The sequence below is a fragment of the Trichosurus vulpecula genome, chromosome 7 (genome assembly GCF_011100635.1).
Source record: "Trichosurus vulpecula isolate mTriVul1 chromosome 7, mTriVul1.pri, whole genome shotgun sequence".
NCBI lineage: Eukaryota > Metazoa > Chordata > Mammalia > Diprotodontia > Phalangeridae > Trichosurus > Trichosurus vulpecula.
Window position 1 is genome coordinate 162831353 of NC_050579.1, and position 7616 is coordinate 162838968.

Sequence of the window (7616 nt, forward strand, 5' to 3'; positions counted from 1 at the left end):
TAGCCAAGAGAAACCAGACCAGTGAGTGAACAAGTTGTGGGTTCATATCCTACCTCTGATGTATACACCACTTGCATAATCAAGGTCACTTTAGATCTCAGATCTAAGCAACTCTCAAGATTACTAAGTTGCAGGAAAAGAGCTAACTTGAATTGGCAGAAAGAGTTACTCCACCCACAGGTTTCCTACATCAATGAAAAAAAAACAGATTGGATGTATGCAGGTAAAGCTGTACCTACCCTATTTAGATTTCAACAAGATTGAACCTCAAAGTTATATGCCATACACACACACACACACACACACACACACACACACACACACACACACAGATTTTGGAGCAGCACAGGGATGGTATCTGAAATCATGACTATGCTTAATTCTGAGTCTTGCACTTGGTATGGACTCGATGAAAATTTGATGAGTAAATAACTTATCTCATTCAAAATGGTTTTGGTACTTTAATCTGCCACCAGGCAAAAGTGTACCTAACTAACCATCAGTTCCTATGCCAGTAACTGGCTAATAGTTGTAACTCTGGCTAATAGCTATACATACAAGCTTCCTGAATTGTAGTTATCAGTCAACAAGCATTGGCTCTACTTCGAATCATAGGCTCCAATATAAATGGTATGCAAATTGGACATCCATAAAGCCTAAATATGCATATAGGTTATATGCACATATGTAAATTAATTACAGCAAATGTCGTTTAGCTATTTCTGGGTTACATATATACAGTCTACCCAGATTTTTATATTCATAAATCAAATATTTTTTTCCTCTCTTATCAAAGTTGACCATAGTTATTTCTGATTTGAAATGGTTCTAATAGGGATAAAGGCTTAAGGGATAATAAGCACATTGTCTTAATTAATTATCCCAGGCGTTTCATCTTCCTGAATGCTTGACAGAGGTGTGAATCTGGATGTCAGAAGTAAAAAAGGCTAGACTATCAGATTGATGCAGACAGTACACTTGATTAAGTGGGTAGAAATGAGGAAATTGTGCAGTGCGGGTTCTTCTCCTTCCCTTATTTCATTTGGCTATTCTAATCAAACCCATTGAAAATTCATTCATTTGACCAGGCTAATTTAAGGCTGTGAATATTAAGTTGATTTGAACTACATTAACTACCTTAATGAGCCATGTATAAGCATTTCAAATGGTAATATTATCAGCAAAGACTAAGGAAGCAGTATGATTTGTCATAAATTAATTGTCAGGCTCCTTTGGTAGCCAGTCTGTTTTAAGCACTGGATTCATCACACTACCACTTAAAGTAGCATAGTCTATCTAATGCTATTCATAGAAAGATGACACATCTGGGAAAAGAGGTGGTGGGAAGTGCTCTTTGTCCCCAAGAATCTGTTTACACAGATATGCTCCAGTGATAACATGCAAGATAAATCCAATGTCCTACCTGCAATGATACATATGTCCTTAACTCTTGGACTGCATAGAAAATCTGTCTCCTACAAAACGGTCTGGGCCCGAGGAGAGAGGTAGGTAGTCAGTTCTCTGACAGCCACAGAGAGTCATCCCCAGGGTAGGTACACCTTTTGCTTGTCAGCAGATTAGGGTACCTAAGCCATTTTGAATGAGGTAAATAATTTAATTTCCTTTAATTCTCCAAAGAGTTGTATCATCTCTACGAGGACAAGACTCTGTGCTAGGCATGGCATTAGAAGCTATCCATGTATGACAGGGATTTTGGTGGGTGCGAGGAGAGCTAAAATGCAAAGGCTCCAGGATAAACTCTGCAGGAGGCCTATGAGCAAACCAAAACAGCAAGTCCAGCCTATTCCTATACACTCCAGAGTTACTACTTGGACTCTTGTCTTTACCTGATAGTTGCTGCCATGTAATTAACTGTGGCCCAGTTTTGACTTCAGATATCAACAAACTAAGCTCAGCAAAGATATATCACTACACACACACACACACACACACACACACACACACACACACACATACAAACACACACACACATACACTCCTTATGAAGAGAACAGAACAGAAATGATTTAAATTCACTTTTTTTTAAAAAGTAAAATTTTATTTATATCTTTTTTACAACACTTTTTTTCTTAATGTATTCCTCCCTCTCCCCCAGAAAACAATATAACAATTGTTTAAATTTCAATTTAATTTAACTAATTAAATTAAAAAACAAAGTTTGTATGTGTGTTTGTGTGTATACATGTGTGTGTGTGGTGAAGAAATTCAGCAAAATTAACCAACATATTGAAAAAGTCTGATAGTACAAGCAATATTCCACACCCAAAATGGTCCTCTGCAAAGAAGTAGGGGGAAGGCCTCTTGTCTCTTGGTTATTATAGTTTTATATCACTGGGTTTCAGTTGAATTAAATTCATTTTCTAAACAGAGACTCTGAAATACCGTGTAGCAAGTGGAAAGAAAAAGAGATTTAAGAAATCTTAAGTACAAAGGTTGCGTACAATTTTACTTAAATTGACATACAGATCAGCTTTGGATCTTTTTTTTAATACTACTTCTTAGCATAGGTTGCCCTTAGGCCACTTTTATGTTCCCATCTTTTTTCATCTAATTTCTAAAAAATTAGATTCCAATTTAGAATTCAAAATCTTACGTGAATGTTGAAAACTAAAAATTAATTAATAAAAAAAGAAATTAGATCCCAAGGGTGAAATAGCAAATTAATGTCTCTTTGCAATTACTAGGAGCAAAAATACTTCAAGTTCCCTTAAACTAATTTGCTACAGAACTACAAACCTCTGCCCAACTCTCAGTTGTGATGCCATTTTCTCTTATTCTTTATTTTGCATTTTTCAAAAGGTTATTCCAAACTGTCTTTCATGTTGGAGGCATTTACTTTCTCATTTTTGTCTACTATTCCTAATTTTTCTCTTACAGTGAATGGCACACCATGACTCAGCACTTTTCAAGCTGCCTTCTTAAAGGAGCCTGAATTGCCTTGCGATAAAATCAAATAAAACAAACAAAATTAAGTCATCATCTACCAAATGAATAAGTTACAGAAACATAAAACAGATTTCTTGGAGGGAAAGATTCTTGGAGAAGTAGGTATATATGAGGGGGGAGAGAGTGTTGGCAGCAGCCAAGGCCATGCATTACATCATGGAGGCGTCCTGCCTATAACCCAAGGGACAGTGAGAAGCTAAATGCTGAGGACATGACATCCAAGGGCTATTTCTTAGACCTTTTTTGGCCACTTTGGGATCTACAAGGAGATGCTCAAGGATGAGGTATGGGTGATCACCTACCACAATTTCATGTTCCATAACTGGCATATGCTTAAGGACAAAATCCATCAATGTCGGCTCAGGCCCTGGCATCTGTTGTATGTTTGCAGCCAAAGCTGGGGCCCACAAGATCATTGGGATTGGAGGCTCTGTTATCTCCGACTACTCTATGAAGATTGTCAAGGCCAAAAAGCTAGACCATGTGGTGACTGTCATCAAGGGGAGTGAGGAGGAGGTGGAACTATTGACGGACAAGGTAGAAGTGATCATCAGTGAGTGAAGGGGCTACTGCTTGTTCAATGAGTCCATGCTCAAGTTTATTCTACACATCCAACACAAGTGACTGGCCCCTGACATGCTCATCTTTTCTGACTAGGCAACACTATATGTTACCACCACTGAGGACCAGCAGTACAATGATTACAAGATTCACAAAATACAGAAGTAATCTGGTGTGGCACAAGGACATCTACGGCTTTGAAATGTTCTGTATTGAGGACATGGCCATCTAAGAGCCTCTCATTAATGTGGGTGACCCCAAGTGGCTGGTGACCAATGTCTGCCTCATTAAGGAGGTAGATTTCTATACAACGAATGTAGATGATGTGACCTTCACTTCCTCCTTCTTCCTGCAAGTGAAGAGGAATGACTACATCCACATCTGATCAGCTACTTCAATACTGAGTTCACCCACTGGAAGCAGACCATCTTCTTCATGGAAGATTAGTTACCTCAGGTGAAGACAGGAGAGGAGATCTTTGGTACCATTGGCGCATAGCCCAGTACCAAGAACATCAAGACCTTGACTTCACCATCTACTTGGACTTCAAAGGGCAGCTGTGAGAACTGTCTTGCCCTATTGATTGGTTTTAGAATATACTGAGTTGAATTATAGTAAAATTATATTAAAAATATGAAATATGAAATACAAAGATATAAATAAGTAAAATATATAAAAGGCATTAACATTTTCAAAATCGGTGATCAATAACTATACATTGTTGTCTGAGTGAATAGTACAAAGACATCTGTATGGATCACAAGAAATGTTACAGTGAACTGTATAATCAATCCTCTTTTACAGAAATTAGCTGTATTACCTTACTAGATGCTCTGCCATTGATTTCTACGCACAGGCTATGTAGTACATAAAGCAAGATTACAGTTCATTTCATCCTCTCTAAATTTACTTTCCTCAAATTGGCACTTGTTCTCAACCTGAGGGCCTGACTAATCTGTCATTCATTTTTTTAATTACTCCAATCAAATCTCTCCTAGGCTTTTTTTTCTTTCTGTTCTAATCCTTGTGATTTTGTATGTGTAATTACTGTCATCTTGATTGATCTCAGCCATTTTCCTTGGATTACTTAAGGAACTTCCATCCTTAAATAGACAAGGATTTGATTTATATTATATACCTGTGCATATATACCTATGCAGGATGTTCCAGGAATCTTAGTATGATTTTAGGCCATTAAAGCTTTTCAGATTTTTAAGCTATGAGAGCTTTAAACTTCACCAAGTCTTCTGGAATGTCCTAAAAATGTACACAGATATCTTTGAAAAGCAAAGGGGAAGTAACATTTAAAATTATGTATCAGGATCTAAGAAAGGGTGTCTCTGCTATTCTTCCCTAGATTAGAGTTCTAACCTTATCCTCTTTCTATCAGTGCCTTGCCCTAAGAATAAAGCTGTTTAAAAACCAAGTCTTATTTTTACTTTAGGAAACGTATCCTTGGCTCTTCTTTACAGGATCCAAAGACTCAGAAGTCCTGGAATCCTGCCAAAGATCATTTTCTAGTGCTAACCTTGCCCACAAACTGATAAGTACCACAACAGGTAAAGGAAAATCACTCTTAAAGACATCAGAACTCAAATCAATGCCAGGGTACATCTTGACTTGGGAGAACTGGAGTTCAGTGTTCAAGATGGGAATGTTCAACAAAAGGAGATTTTTCTTTCCTCAAAAACAATTGAATAGAGAGAAGTTGAGGTAGTCAGGGCTTTCTATTTTCCCTCTCTTTAAAAATCACAGATCTACAAGCTAGAGGAAACCTTGGGTCATCTATGTCAGCTATTTTATGGATACAGAAACTAAAGCCCCAGGGTATAAAAATGACAGCCAAGGTTGCACAGACAGAAAATTGTTAGAGGTGGGTTTGGCCCCACACCTCTGACTCCAGCCTCATTGGTTTTTCTCTAATAACTCCTGCTGCCATATGTTATCTGGCAGGCTATGCCTCTTAGAATTTCAGTGGCAGGAAAATGATGGGAGGTTAACCTTTCCTTGGTGACAGCCATGCACAAATTCTGAAAGTACCTGGTAATGCCACCTGCCCTTTAAAATCTAAAATTTAAAGCTGGGGAGAATTCACTATACCAATCGGTTTGAACTGAGTTCAATGAGAGCAAAATAGTAACTGACATTTATGTCACCTTAAAGTGTACAAAGTACTTTGCATACATTGTCTCATTTGAGTCTCACAATAAGCCCATGAGGTAGGTACTAGAGGTCTCATTATCCCCATTTCAGAGATGAGGAGAATGAGATCATAAGGGACTTAACCAGGGGTGGGGAACCTGCGGCCTGGAGGCCACGTATGGCCCTTTAGGTCCTGGAGTGTGGCCCTTCTATGTATCTCCGCAGGTTCCCCACCCCCGCAGTCTACAATCTAGTGACACTGGCCTCCTTGCTGTTGTTCAGGTAAAACAATCCATTTCCTGACTGAGAATTTTCACTGGCCTTCTCTCATGCCTGGAGTTCTCTGTCTCCTGTCTTTCTTCAAGTCCCAGCTAAAATTTCTTTTTCTATAGCAAGCCTCTCCTGATCCCTCTTAAAGCTAGTGCCTTCTTTTGTCGATTATGTCTAATTTATCCTGTATATTTGTTTGCACATCACTGTTTGCATGTTGTCTCTCCCTTCCAGCTATAAGCTTCTTGAGAGGTCCTTTGGATCCCCAGTGCTCAGCATAGTGTCTGACACATATCAGACGCTTAATTAATGCTTGTTAACTGCCTGACTGCTACCGAGCAAGTGGTGTGTAGACTTCTGTTTGCAGATCTCCAAGGAGCTGGAAACTCACCACCTACCTTCATTCCAACTGAACCAGCATTTATTAAGCACTTCTCCTGTACCAAACATGGTGCTAGGATGTTAGGCTACAAAGATAAAAACAAAACGGGTAATATGCTCAAGTCATTTACCTTCTCAGGGTGGGGAAAAAATACTTGTATATATAAGTGAATTCTACTTTTATTGATTGATTCAATTATCCAGATCTGTGGCTTCACTGGTATAGCTAATTGACAGTGCAGAAATGTTCCACCAGTGGAGATGCCTCAGAAAATTAGTCTTAGAGAGTCGCCCCAAACTTACAGTGTTCAAGAGTTGGCTAAAATACGGAGAAGAAACTTGCTGAGGGGTCAGATCAGACAGCAGGTATGTGTCAAAGTCAGGCCTTGATCCCAGATTATCCTGAGTCCAAGGCTAGCCTTCTTGCCACTGCCCTATTCTGCCTTTCAAATACAAAATAAATAAAGTAAATATGGAAGTGGATAGAGTGCCAGGCCTGGAGTGAGAAAGACTCATTTTCCTGAGTTCAAATCCAGTCTCAGACACTTACTGTGTGACCCAGGACAAGTCACTTTACTCGTTTTGCCTCAGTTTCTTCATCTGTACAATGAGCTGGAGAATGGGGTCACAAACAGTCACACAACTGAAATGACTAAATAACAACCACAAAATATGGAAGTAATCTGGTGGTAGCAGGTAAGGGTGGGGTAAGAACAGAGAGTACTAACAACAAAAAAGGCCTAGTCTAGGCGTTGGAACATGAGCTAAGCCTTGACAAGAGCTAGAGATTGATTCCATTTATAGAACCTGTCATGGGATCCTAAGTGGCTTAAGTCCTAACATCGTCCTCTTTCCTTGTCAAATTTCCCTACCTCAGAATGAAGAGAATGGACTAGATCGGGGTAGGGAATCTGTGGTCTTGAGGCCATATGTGGTCTAGGTCCTTAGGTGCGGACTTTTGACCAAGTCCAAGTTTTACAGAACAAATCCTTTTATTAAGGGGATTTGACCTAGAGGGCCATATGTGGCCTTGAGGCCACAGGTTCCCCACCCGTGGACTAGATGATCTCTACCTACCTCTGACCCTAAATTCGAAGTGGCCAAAAAATGCCAATTTAAGTATATTTTAAAATGTATCCACATCAAGTTCTGTACTGTTATTCATACTTTCTGAAATAGAACCATAGAATGCTAATGGAGGAAATTACCTTCGAGATTATTTAGTCCAACCCACATACTTTTATAGGAAAGAATTTTAATGGAGGACTCTGTTGATCAATCAGTGTTAAATTCGT

At 39.0% G+C, this 7616-nt stretch overlaps 1 pseudogene; it reads left to right on the forward strand.

Moving 5' to 3' along the window:
* The first annotated feature begins 3075 nt into the window (after positions 1-3075).
* On the forward strand, positions 3076-4121 carry LOC118857697 (annotated as a pseudogene).
* Positions 4122-7616: the final 3495 nt, after the last annotated feature.